This window comes from Sciurus carolinensis, chromosome 9, assembly GCF_902686445.1.
Source record: "Sciurus carolinensis chromosome 9, mSciCar1.2, whole genome shotgun sequence".
In the NCBI taxonomy this organism is placed as follows: Eukaryota; Metazoa; Chordata; class Mammalia; order Rodentia; family Sciuridae; genus Sciurus; species Sciurus carolinensis.
Window position 1 is genome coordinate 72692900 of NC_062221.1, and position 16650 is coordinate 72709549.

A 16650-nucleotide genomic window follows, 5' to 3' on the forward strand; every position below is an offset into this window, starting at 1 on the left:
TATTTTCTTCTTTACAAAGTGCCCTGGGATTTTGTGGTATTATCTGGGCCATATAAGGGCATTTTAAAAATCTTAAGTTTTCCTTTGGACTTACATTGCGCAAGTGTGAGAGATCCATGGCTCTGCCCTTTGGGGGCTCTGCATTTCCAGTTAAGGCATTTCAGCGTTTTTTGTTTTTTTTTTTTTTTGTAATGTTTTCTTTTCAACTCCAGTGACCTTCCTGAGACACTACAAACAAACCAACAAACCCTTTGCTAACAAGCCCCTCCATTAACTCGAAGGTTTATGGACAGAAAATAAACAATTCTAAATTCCCTGGGCTCTAGTCTCCAGAAAAGTGAGGTCAGAAACTAAACATTTGATAATTATGGCAGGAAATGTGGAAGGAATTAAAAAGCATGAGGGAGAAGAAATGGAATGCACATTACAAAAGAAATAGCTCCCTGGTGGGTGGTTTATACTCCCTCTTAGACTTTTTTTCTTCATATTACAGTTTAGCCCCACCCTTAGCATCACAGCTTGACTCTGTCCCAGAATTCGTAAATGCACACAAAGTCTTCATGAGTTAAAAAAATACACATTGTACTGAAATCTCATTTAATTCACTACATCATTGGTTGATGTAGAAACACAAGCTATTTTTACTCCCAATGAAACAAGAATAGCTAATAATTATTAGATATCTACTATGGGTTGTAATAAAATTCCATTTCATGGTATAGAAAGTGAGTCAGGGACCTTTATGTAAGGCATCAGATACCCTCAGCTCTTAATGCTAGCAGTGAGATTTGAACCCAAGCTCCAGACCCACTTCCAAACATGGCGACTTAGCATATGCCAGGTATTTTGTATTCCAGACATTGGCTGTATGTGTTACTGCATCATTTCTTTTAAAATTCCCCAAATCCTGTAACATAGGTTGCAGAAGAGGGAACATATTTAAGAGACTTGCCCAAGGTCATGTAACTGATTAGTGAAGAGGAAAGATCTGAACCCAGCTCCCTCTGCCTTTGGAACCCACCTTCAACTCCAGGCCTGCTTCTCTTCCATTTTGTTTTCCAGAGTTTAAATTTGAGGAACTATCCCCCTTCACTGGTAGATTTAGTCCTAAGTAAAGAACAGTCCTCCATCCCTTGCTGTAGCCCTCAAAAGACAGCTATAGTTCTGTGATGGATGAGGTGAATCCTGGGTTAGTTTTACAGCAGGCTTAAGAATTGCCAGCTAGTGTGTGAAATGGCTCTGTGAACTGGAATGCAAATAGGAGGTGTGAGGAAGCTGTGGGTTCATTCACCGCAAGGCACAAGGCGGTGTGGCCCAAGGTCTGAGATCTATTCTAGGCAGCTTGTACTGTACACCCGCCTCCCCACCCCTCTGCAATGCAGAGAAAAGCTTGCCCTGGTAGGAAGTTCCCCCAGCAGCAATTTCCTGCTGGAGGTACAAGAGCATCCAGTATTCTCAGAATTCCCAGGCAAAATCTACAGGGAAAGAGGCAAAATGGAGAAGTGCTGAGGCATGGAAATTGAGGAAGTTGGTGCAGAAAGTTACAATGAAGAAGGAGGGGTTACAGTTCATGACTTCAGTTTTTTAAGGATCATTATCTTTTAATTGAGTCAATCTTTGGCATCTAACCCTAAAAGTTATATATGGCAAATTTTTAATCCATGTGTTAATAATGTACCTTTAATTATTAATGAAAAGGTAAATTAACCCTCTCCATGAAAGACTTGCACTTCAGACATATTTTAAGCATTATGTCTTACAGTTAATGGTGCTTACAGTAGAAATCTTTTTCCTTTAAGGACATTCAGCAAACACACTCAACTGTGGGATTTGTAGTCTTTATTGGCAAAAATCCATTTTAGTAGACTTTAGATTAGTTAAAATTGTGCAAATAGAGTTCAACTTTTTTAAAAATGAAATTTAGAAAGTAAAGTGAGGTTTCTCAGTGCTTTTTGCACCAAGATTGAATATGAAGATTTAATTCAAGGGCTGAGGTTATAACTCAGTGGTAGAGTGCTCGCTTAGCATGCGTGAGGCCCTGGGTTTGAAAAAATAAAGATATTTTTAAAAAATAAAGATAAAAAAAAAGAAATATATAAAAGATTTAATTCAGCATTTAAAAAATAATAATATAATTACCTACAAGTCATGTTACTATTTGAAGAAGCCAAAGCTGTTGGAGTAACCTTCAAAATTGGAGGTATTCCAAGCTTAGGGAAAGGTGACTGTCATCATTGTTCATGGCAGTCTATGTAAATACCATTTGGTTAGATTTGAGAAACTATTAACAGATCACATTAAGGAAAGAGTTACATTCTTTTTAGTTTTCCATAGTCTCTTACTTGGCATTTCCAAGTTGCTTTTGGATTGCTTCTTTGCTTTCTTACGTACTCATTACCTATTCTATCATCAGCATATTCCTTCAAGCTAGCTGCCATCTGAATTCTGTCCCATTTGCCTGAGCAAACACCTGTACTCTATAAGAGTCCCTGCTTAAAAGAGGGTGTTGAATGTGGCACATGTCTCTAGATGTACATAATATTGCCTTCTGGCCAGGGCTGAACATGGGACCAGGGCAGTGTCAGAGCAAGGGCTTCAACTAACAACCCCCACAGAGCCTGTCCATTCTCCCTTTCTCATTCCCTCCACTGGGTGTGACTACAGTTCCTTGAGAAGTGTTGGAGATGGAGACATGGTGGGGAGAACCCGGAAGTTGGTTTGCCTGCTCCTTGCGTCCATCATCTCTGTCACTCGAGCATGGCAAGTTGAAGAGGATTCTGTGGCCCAACCAGGCTGTCAGGAGGACAGGCTTACCAAGTGCCCAAGTATTCCCACACTTGCTATTAGTGGTTGCCTTTGCTGGCATTGATTCCCAGCATTCTAGATCTAGAAATTCTTTAGGAGCCACACATAAAGGGAACAGATTTACAAATCAGATTGCTCATTCCAATAAGGAATCCACACTTGAACTATGAGTATGTTACTTAAGAGAATGGTAAGGAGATGCAGTAACAATTTTACAGAAAGATTAACGTCACTACACTCTCAGCTGGCCATGCTGCAGTACATCAGGGTTTTATCCCTCAGAAGCCACACTTAATTTTCATTTATACCCTGTTTGTATATGGCTAACCACTAGGGTTTTGTTGGTTGATGTGGGAGCTCCTCCACATTCTTAGGTGACTCAGGTAGGGCTAGAGTGGAACTTACATCTACTGACTGCTACTTCTTGGAGTTGCATCTTATATATTTGCTACTAAAATGATCTCTTATTTACCCTTTGGCAAATAAGGTTGCTGTAGTTCTAAAGACCACCACTAGAAATTCAAATATTAAAACAGAGCAGGTGTGCAGCTGAAAAGCAAAAACAGAGGGGAAAGTTCCTGCAAATCAAGGCCCTGGCCATCAAGGTAGCACAGGCCTGTAAGCCCAGTGACTGGAGAGGCTGAGGCAGGATTGCATGTTCAAGAGCAGCCTCAACAATTTAGCAAAGCCCTGGCTAAAAATTTTTAAAAGGGGCTGGGGATGTAGCTCAGTGGTCAAGCACCTCTGGGTTAAATCCCCAGTACCCCCACCCCACCCCCACATTACAATTCCTGTAAAAGTTTATGGATTAGGTGACCAAAAGCAGGCATCAGTTCCCAGTCTCTCAGGAGCAAGTTGGGGAAGAACTGTGAGGGGAAGTTAGAGGGTAGGGGCCGAGCTGGATATAATGACCCCAGAGGAAATGTCCCAAAGAAGAAAATAAGGTCTGTTAGGCATAATAACACATGCTTGCACAAGAACCAAAAGTAAAGGATGAACTGTGAATACAGTGTCACATATAAGAATGGAAAATGTCACTGTTTCTTTTTTCTAATGGTCTTCAAATAACTGGACATCTAACAGAACATTCTAACAGACATACATCTTATTGGCTTAATAATACCAGCTATCAGGTTGGTGTACACTCCTGTAGTCCCAACTACTTAGGAGACTGAGGCAAGAGGATCATTTGAGTGACACCAGCCTGGGCAACACAGTGAGATTCTGCCTCAAACTAATATCAGATATTATAAGACTGAAAAAATAATATAGTTCATTTTGTAAGCCAGATGATTAATATCTTTAGAGGTCAAATGCATACTTTTTCCCATTGTACCCATTTCTGACCCTAGCTTTGGCAAATGTGCCTTCTCCAGTAGTGAGCCATGAACAGCACAGGTCTTCCTTTCTCTTTGCCCATCAGATAGCATTCATGCATGATCTCTGTCTACAGGTTGCTTACAGTCTAGTGGTGGACCAGGAGCTTTAAATGGTGGCACCTACAATGTATATTACATGGATATGGTGAATAAATATCCTTGTAATTTTTGTTATTACAATTTTTGTTGTTACATGCCTTGAATTTGATTCTTCTACATTTGTAAAATGGACCCAAATCTTTAGGGTATAGCTTGATGAACTTTTACATGTGATACACCCAGGTGGTAGCCATCACCCATCAAGACAGAAGAAGTATTATCTTTATCAATCCAGTCTCTTGATGTCTCAACCTAGTCACACTTGGCAAGTTTTTAATCCATGCTTTAGCAGTAGTGATCCTTTAATAATTAATGAAAAGGTAACTTAACCCTCTATGAGACTTGCAATTTGCATATTATTTTAAGCTTTTAACTTGTAGTTAACAGTGCTTATAGTAGAAAATTGTTTTCTTTGTTAGGTACAAGGACATACAGCAAATAGTTAAGTGCAGTCTTCACTGGTGTGAATTTGATTTTTAGTAAACTTTAGAGCAACTTTGGGGGAGCTTACTTGACTATTTTGTGAATGGATACACGAGGGCTACTATAATTTACACTGAGAAACTTAAGGAAAGGGCAAAATCATTCTATATGACCAGTTTGCCCTGGTCATTATTTCATTTAAGGAGACTGTACATAAGATGCCCATCATGTGATTTATGACAGCAAAAAACTTAATACTGATTAAATATCCAGTGGGAGAAAGGTGAAATAAATCATGGTGTAGCCATGCATGCCACTGAAAGTTGTGTTTACAAAATACTACCTGTAGGGTTGGGATTATTCTTTGCTCTCATCTTTTCTATGCCCTCTCTCTATGGGTATACTTTATTTTCATGTTTTATCAGAAAATAACAACTTTTTATTTAAATAAAATATTAGAGGGATGAATTCCTCTTTAAAAAAAAAGGGATTCACAGAAATTCCCATGTTGTCCAGGCACTGAATGAAATACCCAAGGAATAGAACTTCTAAGAATCACTTTAGGAGAAGGAGAAGTGAGGTTTCATAGTAGCCACTATTGGTTCGTCCCCCTTCTAGAGAAATGATAAAGCCAATCAACATAACTATTCAATGAGCTTATTTTATACGATAGAAAATAAAAATAAGTATCTCTCAACGCGATGACATAAATGGTCTACAGGGATGGCACAAACATGATATATACATCACCATTGCCCCTCCCTTATCCATGACACACAGTGCTAATCAATCATGAAGTTCTTTCCTACTGAACCTGGAGGAGGTTTGAAAATCCTACTCAGCAATGTTCTAGATAGTCATGAGCAATAAATCAGAGTCTGTCTGTGAGATCAAAGTTACTTGCTATTCCAGCTGGAAAAATCAATCCAGCTTGACAAACACTGACAAATGTTTAGCCAAAATTAGGATAATTAGAAGGCAGAATTCAGGTCTGTGTGAAACTGACAAAGACCACATGGGGTAATAGGTGATAGAATGGAGATTTGAAATGGATGAAAATCCCAGGAAAACACTGCTTGCCACTTTCTGGCCCAGGCTTCTAAGTTCTTTAGATGAATCCGATCACTTTAAATTAAGCCAAACTTTCTTACATTGGCCACCAACAAATATAGGATAATGAGAATTTTCTTGGCTGTTCCAATGAAGGTTTAAATAGTTGTTATTGCTAAGGCTGCGCTGCTGCTATCATAGATAACAGCTCTACATTAGCAGAATCTGGCAATAACTTGCTAATAGAATGCTCTTTGGGTAGTTGAAGTACAAAATATATCCCATAAATTTGCATTTTCTGCTGTGGTTGAAGGATTTCCATATAATCTCTTAACAGACTTTCTATTTCCTTGTTTGGAAGCCATCACCATTAAGCTATTTCCAGGATTAAGTCTAAATTTATGACCCCCAATGTGTCCCCTGAATAATCCCAGCCACTATTTGTGAGCAATCAAGTTGTTGCCAAACAAGTCATAAGATACATGGCAAAAGCTGTGGCATGTTGCAGGCCCAAATGTGTGTGTGTGTGTGTGTTTCCATGGGTTATTGGCTTGAATTGATGTAGGGAATGAGTCTGTCTTTCTCTACTTTTTACTGTTTTCCAGTTTTAAATTCTGTGTCTGAGGCAAAATTTGTCTTTTCCCCAGTCTTTAATTGTACCCCTCAACAGTCATTATTAAGTGTAATTTATTAATCTCCTACAGAAGCTTCTGACATTATGCAAGTCATTTTGCACATATCCTACCACTGGAATACTGTGGGATGAAAGGGCGATAACTTATGGTCCCTGCATGCAGGAGCTACCACCACTGTAGCTACTATACAGCTTAAATGGATCCCGCCCTTCAAGGGCCAAGTCTATGGCTTTAGTAGAAATTACTACTCCATTCTTCTACTGGTTCAGGAAATCCTGAAATGCAGCTGTGGGATGGGTGGCCCCTGCCTTCTCAGAATTTCTGAGGCTCCACTTGGGCAGCTGGGGCTATTTTCAGCCTCCACTTTGTACCCCCTATTAGTACATCCAGTAGGTGACAGCTTTTTGCATGGACTTTACCTGAAAATTTCTGTCCCTAGTCTCTGGCATTTTCCCTTTGCTTCCCATTTTCACGACATTCAAACCTTCCTCTGAGTTCCTTCCTTCATTATCTCCTCTTGTTTTCATATCTGGATGTCTCAAAAGAGAAAAATTTTTTCATATGCCGGGGATTGAACCCAGGACCTTGCACATTGCTAGGCAAGTGTTCTACCACTGAGCTAAACCCCAGCCCCAAGTCTGTCTTTTATATGAACTCTGTTACCAAACATTTTCATTATTAACTGCAATTAATTGTAAATAATGAAAAATCCTTGACTTAGAAGTCTTGTTCTTACCCTTTCTAGTTGATGTCACCATGTGAAAGTCTTAGATTAGACTTGTCCAGACGTGAAACCTTGTGCAAAGTGACTTATCTTCTGTGAGCTCACATTCCTCATCTGTAAAATGGGAATGATGCTGTTCTCTGCCTGTCTCTTCCATTAGGTAATGGAAAGGGCTTCTTGACTCATGGTACATAAATCAACACCAAAAACAAAGTCCTGCCAGAGAGATGAAGTGCGGTTGCCATTCCCCACTAGTCACCAAAAAACTTTGGCTCTATAATGTCAACAAGAAAATTCTCACTTTACACAGAAATATCCACAAGTCATTGTCTCTTATTGTAGAGCACGTGCACTGGCTCGGGTTATTACTTCATTTACCTGTTTATCCTTGAGAAGACATATAATAATGATGGCTCAGCATTCAGACCTTGAAGCTAAAGATCCCTCAGGTTTAAATCCTAGTGCTGCCCTCACTGGCCATGCAGTCTTGAGGAAGTTACTTAAAATCTCTGGCCTGTTTCACCATCTGTAAAATGGGCTTAATATGAAGTATTGACCCCAAAGATTAGTCGTGAGAATCAAATAAGCTGCTACATGTAAAGTAGTTAAAAATGAGTTGGCCCATAGTGTGTTAGCTACTACCATTCTGAAGCATATCTACTAGTAAGAACTCCAAAAGCCATGGGGTGTGTGTGTATGAAAGATAGAACATGTGTGCACACGCATGTTTATGTGTGCTAATAGTATGCAGAATTCTCCTGCCTCTGATTTGTTCTCTCCAGGAGTTTAAGTATCTATCGCCTTCTTTGTTAATCCAAGTTTTCAACTCTGCAAACATAATTATTTCAAAATTACCATAAGTAGCGTATTTAAATTGAGCGTATTGCTCAATTTAAATTTTCACAGAGTTTCCACATCTGGGACAATGGGAAAAAATGGTTTAAAAAGAAAACTGGGCCACCAGCCGTGGTGGCACACTCTTATAATACCAGCAGCTCAGGAGTTTGAGGCAGGAGGATCCCAAGTTCAAGGCCAGGCTGGGTAATTTAGTAAGCTTCTGTCTCAAACTAAAATTTAAAAATACTGGTCTTGTTGCTTAGTGGTAAGAGAGCTTGCTCTAGCATGGTCCAGGCCCTGGGTGTGATTCCCAGCACCACGAAAATAAATAAATAAATAAATAAACAAACTAAATAGAAAACTGAGGTAATTATTTCTGTGGACACTTTGATGTTCAATATTTAAATAAGAAATGTTGCTTCTACTGAGCCAGAGTTGCCCGTAAACTTCTATGTAGTGTTTCCTCTGTGAAATGACAACTCTGTCCTTCTAGAGAAAGAATTTCACCTTTATGGAGCCCCTCCTATGTGTAGGCAATGAGTTTCTCCCCAAGGCAGTAAATGAAAGGAAGGAACCAGAATGGGAAGAGAAAGAAAGGCAAAGGAGAGGTGTGAAATTCCTCTGGAATTTTTCCACGTACCTGTGAGGGGACCACCAGATATCGTGGATGGCCATTTCCATATAGTCTTGCTGTAATCCCCATAGCATGGCCTGTTACCTGGAAATGAATCTTAACGTTTGGTTTGGGAAAATATGTTCACATAAATGGGGCCCCTTGTTTTCATTGTTTCAAAATAAATACCAGCTACTCTTAAAGACAGGGTAGAAAGTATTTCTGGAGCAGGCTGGGATTTTTCCCTTTAGGAGTCAAGACTGTACCTTCTGGTACTTTGCATTCAAATCTCATTGCATTCAATCCTACTGGAAAGGCCCTGCCAGGGCTGTAGCCAGCCCTGCCTCCAGCCTCCTGTGCCCACACCACTCCTCCCCAGCCCCTGGGCACTGCTCTTTACTTTCCTCTTCATCTTTCTCCTCTTCCTTGGCTGTCCTTTTCTTTCTCATCTTCCTCTTCCTGCCATTGTAGAGAGGTCATCCCAAAGTGTTTGGGTTGCATTAGGAGCTACCAAAATATCTGTGAACCCCCATGTTCACATTTGTATGGCGATAGAATTGCACAAAGCACTAGTTTTCATTAATCATCTGCAACCAAGTATATTTTCTCAACATCAGTTCAGAAGAGCCAAGTGGAAGGTCTCAAAAATCTGTTCTGTATCACTGAGTTTGTGCTAGTGAATAAGGTCCAGAACCTGTCCCCAAGGAACTTGCAGTTCATTGGAGTGGCAGACAGAGACACTGGCTCAAAGTGGTCTAATGTGAACAGTGTGAGAACAGGGCTGAGCACAGGAAGTGGCCATCAAACTGAGCTCTGAAAAATGACTAGTACTTAGCTAGACAGCAGGTAGGAGGAGAGAGAAAGAGCCATATATTATTTAATTCTCACAACCAGTTAAGTAGTTATTATAATCTTAATTTTATCCATGAAGAAATTGTGGCTCAGAGAATTCAGTTAGTTACCCCAAATCAGCTACCTAGTAAGTGGCCTACTTAAAATTCCAAGGTAAAAGCTCAGTGATTTTACCCACTGTACCTTATTTCTGAAAGTGACTTTGAAAATAAACCAGAAACTCTTTTGCTAGTAACATGGACTCGTCACTGTACTGGCCTTCAAGTTACATCAGTTGTTAAATGACTTGAGTGCCATGATTGATAGGCAGGCCTGGTCATTCTGGCCATATGGATGTGGACTGTGGTCTCCACTTGGACTCACCTTCACCTACTTCTCTGATGTATATTGGAGGGTAGTTTTTGTCAGATCATTTGCAGCTAATGGTCAGTGGCTCGGGGGATATGTTAAGGCAGTTTCTTTGTTCTTCAGATGTGTTTACAACTGTTTCACATTAAATAAGGACAAATTGCAAGATGACTCTTGAACTCTAGCCTAGTTACTGAGTGTGATTGTACACATTGTTTACTGCACACATGTACCCAGTTGAGGGGTAAGTGAGGCAGACTCCATCCTGCACTATGCTCAGCAAGCCACATGCCCTATTACAGGGCTTCTCTGTCAATCAGAAGAAGGGAGCCCCTTTTTCTAACTCATGTGCAGAGCTCCTCAAATGCTCTGAGTTATGTGATGCTGCCTGGACTCTTCTGACCATTTCTACAGCTATATATTTTACAAACTGATATCATTCAGTCTTCCATCAAAAACCTGTTCTTGGTTTTTGTGACCTTTCCTCAATGGATTAGCCAAGATTATACAAATGAAAATTTTAAAAGTCTGTTCTTTTGCCCCCACAGTGTGCTACTTTTGACTGTTGCCCAGCTCAGTCTAGTTTGAGAACTGCGATTCCCCAGGAATGAAAAGAGTTCCCAGCTCCCCTCTGATTTCTGGATTAGCAGAACTTCCCTTACTTAGCACACAACTGAATTCCAGCCCCTGGGAAGAAATATCTTAGACAGAGTGAACCCCCAGCCTGGAGCCTGTTGGAGGTTGTGTCATGTGTTTGCATTAGTTGAACAAAAAGTGAGCAAGCTTTCCGGCCTGGCCTCCCCTCCTCCCTGCTTGCCTCTCTGCTGGGAGAGGCCGGTTAACGTCTAGACAGTGTCTACTTGGCACTGTGCCTTTCTAGCACAATCTGCACAGTGCTGCAGCTCTGACTTTGTCTCTGCAGCTCTGACTTTGATTGTCCCTCCTCACTCATTTTCCCAGTTTTCTTGGTCAACCTTCAGCTGTCTCAGAGGACTGGCATGAGCCTCACACATAGGAAGTAGGTGAGTGAATTGATGAGCCTGCCAGGATTCAGCTGCCTTGAGATGTTCAGAGTCAAGAAGCAAGAGCAGTGCTAGATAATGTCAGATCTGAGATTAGATTCCTGATGGGAGCTGGCTTCAAACAGTTACCACTTATTGGCCAGAGAAGGACTGGGGCAAGTAACCCAGGGCAGGCAGCAACACCCCAGGTATAAGCTTCGTGCCATGTGGACTCGGGCAAATCACTTGACTCCCTACCTCGAACTACAAGTGAGAGTGGGTAAGCTCCAAAACACAGCTCTGAAATCCTGTCCATCTAAAAGAAGGCAGACACTCTAGGCTATATTGTCAGAATATTCTAGTTAATGGAATTAAGATATTTGATCAGCTCTTGTCTTAATTTACAGCCTAGGACATAATAGTTGGAAAGAGAGGCTGACCCAGGAATGAGAAAACAGAATGAATGAAAGCAGGTGGCCCTTTTGGTCCCTTACTTCCTCTGCGTGTACTGAGTGCAATATAAACAGTACAGCATGTGGCACCTGAACACCAGGAATCCCAAATGCTGTTTACACTACAGAAAGGAATCGCTCAATTTTCCACTTCAAAAGCCAGCTGCACAACACTGGGCAAGACATGAAGGATGCTGGGTTCCCCTGGGGTTGAGTGAAGAGTCTTAAAAAAAAAAAAAAGACAACCCAAAATCCAAAGTGTGCAATTCAAAATTTATTGAACTTATTCAAAAAACAAAAGTTCCTTCCAACTTCAAATGTTCACATTTTGTTTTAAAAATAATGATGCAGTATTGTAAACAGCTTACAAAAATAGCTATCTGAAAATATTGGGTAAACTCTAATTTTGTTTTCTGGAATCCTGGCTTCTCACCATGTTGCCTGGTCGGGGTCTCCTACATGATCTCCTGAACAGGTGTTGATGAAGTTTTTGCCTTGGTCCCCTGGCCCTGATCTCTAAATCCGTTATAAGCTCTTATTTTACTATGCATGAACACTGTCTTGGCTTCTGATCTCCATGGTTTAAATCAAGTGACTTGCTGGGGTGAGCTCAGTAAGGAAGCAGAGGCTCATACAGATGTTTTAGTCTTGCCAAAATATTTGGTACTTGCCTATATTCCTGTTCCCAAATTCCATTAGATAATCCCAGGGTGCAAAATTGTGCCAACCATTTTTCCTTAATCGGGGCAGGGTGAGCCCAGGGTTGTATATGTCTTTCCCAATAAGGGTATTTGTACAGATTACAATTGATTCAAATTGGCTGTGTCCCAGGGTAGACTATATATTTGTGCACATGCGTGTGGATTATACACACGGGCACATACACACACGCACCCACACTGACTTCACTGCTTGGAGAACTGGGCCATCTACCTGTATCTCCTATAGTGAGACGTCCCTCAAAAAACAATCCCTACGGACACAAATGAGGAGAAGCACACATATTATTAAATTTCCTTTAACCATTGTATTTTAATTTAGTTTTGTTTATATGTGACTTCTGTTAGATTACCTTGATATCTTCCTAAGCTTAGACATGCAGACTAGTACTTATTTTTATGATTTTTTTAGTTTTACTATTAGCAAACTTAAAATGTATATTATTCACTTATTTATTTGTACCTTATTCCAAGAATAAAAACCATGTTTTCTCTCTCAAATCCCATGGCCAACCTTTATGATTCATTCTGTAAGGGTCAGGCTAAATAAATATATTTTCAGGAAGAAGGACCAAAGTTTGTGGCATAACATTTGTGACAGAGAAAAAGGAAATGGATGGTAAACTCAGACTGTCCCAAGGAAATCCCGATTACTCTCACAAGGGTCCTTGGCTCATTGAAACTTTAATGTGAAATTGATACGTATGGAACTTCTATTGGAGCAGTTAGATCTAGTAAAGCAGAACTACAGATAGATGCCCCCCTGAGCATAGACTCAGACATACCCAAGCACACTTTACTGCCGGAGTCCCTATCTGGAGAGCCCAGGGTGGCTTCCTGTGGCTTCTTGGTAATCCAGCCCAATTCACAAAAGCTACTTTGGAATGGAGGCAAGTTTATGCATACCATTCATCCATAAATGATCAGAATGCTGACTTCCTTCTTTGAGGGCATCTTCACCCTGAGTCTTTGCTATACGCTATAGTTATGATACTCTTTTTTATATAAATTTTTAAATTTGTTTTAATTAGTTATGACAGTAAGATGCATTTTGACACTCGTACATAAATGGAATATATATCTCATTCTTCTGGTTGTACATGGTGTAGAGTTGCACAGGTCATGTAATCATGTATTATAATTATGATATTCTAATTAGTGTACATCAGAAGCAGAAAATTCACCTGACTTCTCCTTAGAGTTCCAAGAACCTTTCAGGGATGGTGATGCTTTGTTCCCCTCTCCTCTGGTCTTTCCACTTTGGCATTTTCTATTTTCTTTCCTTTTTCATCCTGTGTGACCATGGCCTTGACCTTGCCCACAGCTACACACAGAAAAGATTTCCTGGTTTAGGTATTTAAGGGTAAAACCTTCATTTTGTGCATTAATTGGTGTCTACATCATGTTCAACAGAAGAGTAATTTTCTGCTTGGCATCAAAAACTGGATAATGATCAAAGAAAACCCAAGCATGAGGAACACTTCAGGTGTGAGCTCACTTTGCGTTTCTCAATTTCCTTTCTTGGAGGATAGGACTAGGAGAAGAGTGAGACTGGAAGTGTTGAATAGAGACCAGTCAGTCTTTGCTAAAGGTTGGGTATAGTAAATTCAGTAGTCACTGCAGACTTGTTTCTTAATAAAATTCCCAAAACTATTCATGGGCCATGTTGTTTAAAGGACAGTTACAAAGTTAACAGCTTTCTCATAGAGGAACAATTGGAAAAGTCTTCATGTTCATTTTCTGCCAAAGAACATCTATATTTTAATCTGGATAAGGTATATAAGAGTTGAGGTTGTTTTGTTTATTCCATGCCCTAATTTTAGGTGTTTCCCCCTCATTATCTCAATTACATTTTTTCCCTTTTTTTCCCACATTTTTTGTTGGTACATTATAGTTGTACATACTGATGGAATTTGTTGTCACATATTCATACATGCACACGATACACAACATAACTTTGTAATCTGGTTTAGTTGCTTTTAAAACACAAAATAAAGAAACCATGCTGTGATATAAAACCCTATAAGAACAACAATGCTTGAGGATTAGTAACCCTACTGGGTTGGTCATTTTGTAGCTTAGATCATCTCATTTTCCCTTGAAATTCCCCTTAGACGTTTGATCAAACAGAAGGCTTTTTGTTTCCTGCCTACCAAATTACAGTGTGGCTTAGAGAGAAGCCAGCTTACTCCCCAGTGGCTGTGTTTCACTTGGCTGATTGGGTTATTTTTCCAGGTAATGCTATCATTTTGCCCAGTATACATGGCATTGTCATTGAGTGACCGTAATTACTCATGTTACACTGGCCAGGGATGTAAAGACCTCCTCATTCCCTGGTGACTTGTTTAACCCCAGGAAAAAGTGTTTTCTCTGCCTGTGCTGGTAAGATTGGTGAAATGCGTGTGTCTGTGCCTCTGTATGTGTGTGTTTGGCTGTCAGGTAGCCAAGTGCTATTTTAGGCTCCAGGCTGCCAGTCTGTGGATTCAGATGTGAAAGTAGCCACATTCAGAACACCATGACATTCTCTTTAAAGGAAAAACAAAAATCAGGGATTTCTAAGGCTGCTAGTATTCAAAGCATGAACAATCACAAAGTGGTTCTTGTCCTAGAAATGGGTGGAGTGAATAGGAAGCCAGAAAATAGTGCTGATGAGGACTGGGAGGAGGGAGGCCCTAAAGCAGGTAGGAAATTCACAGTAAATTGTAGCAAGTTAAGCAAATGAAGATGAGGTGATGAAGTAAAGAACTGTTGATCTTTATCTTAAATGCTTCTTAAAGAAATACTGTCCGGTGAACCCTGCTGATGGGTATGAAGTGAAAAGTTACATAACTGTTTGCAAAGGAAATATATGATTTATAAGTAAACTCACCAGAGAAATGATAATGTAATATTTAGAATAGCACCAGTATATAGTAAGTAGCCAGGGAGATGATGTATATAAAGTGCTCGATTACTGGTAGTTACTATTCTTCTTGGTTTTGCTTGAGTTCCAGACAACAGTAGGACTATAGGAGAGAAATAAAGAACCTACACCGGTGTCATGTATTGAGTGGTGTTAATGTGTATGCTGGGTTAAATGGGTTCTTTTCGTTTTTTGGTACTGGGATTGAACTCAGGATCACTCAACCACCGAGCCACATCCCCAGCCCTGTTTTCTATTTTATTTAGAGACAGGGTCTCACTGAGTTACTTAGTGCCTCACTTTTGCTGAGGCTGGCTTTGAAAAACTCTCAATCCTCCTGCCTCAGCTTCCCCAGCTGCTGGGATTACAGGCATACACCACTGAGCTTGGCTTAAATGTTTTTACTGCAGGACTTTTCAGAGCCTTGTAATATTCATGTGCATTAATTATGACTGTCTAGGAGGAGAGTTCAGTAAGCAATGGTCCCCAGCCATTTCACCATGGAACACATTTAAAAATATAAATATTTCAGTTCTAGTGTTGTGTGTACCAGTAAGGACAGATTTTCACAGAATCTATTTGCATCTGACCCTGGGCCTTGCTGAGCTCACTTCCTGAACTAATCCCATTTCATCATTTCATCAGGCTTGGGATTCATCCGGAGCCCAAGGCCAGGCTGAGAGAAGAGCCTTCTGGGCATGACTCTGGTCTGGGCCATCAGCATGACTATGTCCATACCTATCTACGGACTGTGGGGTATCACACTCAAGTATCCAAGAATTTTCTATTTGACATTTCACTTTCCTTCCCATACCCCACCCAGCCCCTCAGCAAGTCTTGTGGGCACTAGTCTCAGAATATGTCACCTCTCTATTGACTGCTCTCTGTCTCCATTACCAATACTCTGGTCCAAGCCACCATCGGGTCAGCTGTTGCAGTAGCACCCTAGCAGCGTTCTCCTTTTCCCCTCTCGTCTCCCTGCTGTCTGTTTCTCTACACAGTGGCCTGGGTCGTCTTGTAAAACACATCTGTTCCCTGGGGAAACCCTCCAGTGTCCCCTGTTGCACTAAGGATGAAGTACTCACCTTCTCAGTGCCTACAAGGCCCTGCATGCTCTAGTCCTTGCCTGCTTCTCCCACCTAACCTCACACTTCTCTCCCTAGCAGACCTCAAGCCACAGCCAACTGGTGTTTTCTCTGTTCTTGGAACACAATAAATTCTACCCTGCTTCAGAATCTTTGCATTTTTCTTCTGTTTGAGAACTGCTTTCATGCTTCAGGGTTCAGCTCAAGAGCATTCCCCTACCACTCAACCTATAAAGATGCCTCTCCCAGATTTCTACCATCTGTACTCTTGCCCTCCAAATTTATCACAGTCTGCAGTGAACTTGGTTTTTTGTTTGTTTTTCACTATTTTCCCTCTAGAATATCCTTCAAAACAAAGACCTTGTCTGTATCATTTACCAATAGGTCCCCAGCACCTAGAACCTAGAACCATACTTAGTAAATATCTGTTGACTCAATCCTCCTAGCTAAATGGATTAATTAATGAGGTCAGATGTCTCATATGAGAAGATGCATAGTGTCCTGCCTGTAATCCTGTATCCTGGTCATCATCTCAGTGCCAGATTCTGCAATTATAATGTGTACCTGGGAAAATGGGTGACAGCCCTTGATCATCAACATTTTGCTTAATCTTGGATATGGTAGTAATGCTGAACTTGCTTAATCAGATGCCAGTATTTTAATTTTTTAGGTCTAGGTGAAATTGAATTTAAAAAGGGGCTAACTGAGCTAGGTACAGTAGCACAA

The 16650-nt window shown here is 40.5% G+C and overlaps 1 protein-coding gene across 1 annotated transcript in view; it reads left to right on the top strand.

Annotated features, from left to right (window-relative positions):
• Positions 1-16650, top strand: part of Fstl1 (follistatin like 1) — a 54181-nt gene that overhangs the window by 1156 nt on the left and 36375 nt on the right. The gene's annotated exons all lie outside the window — the stretch shown is intronic.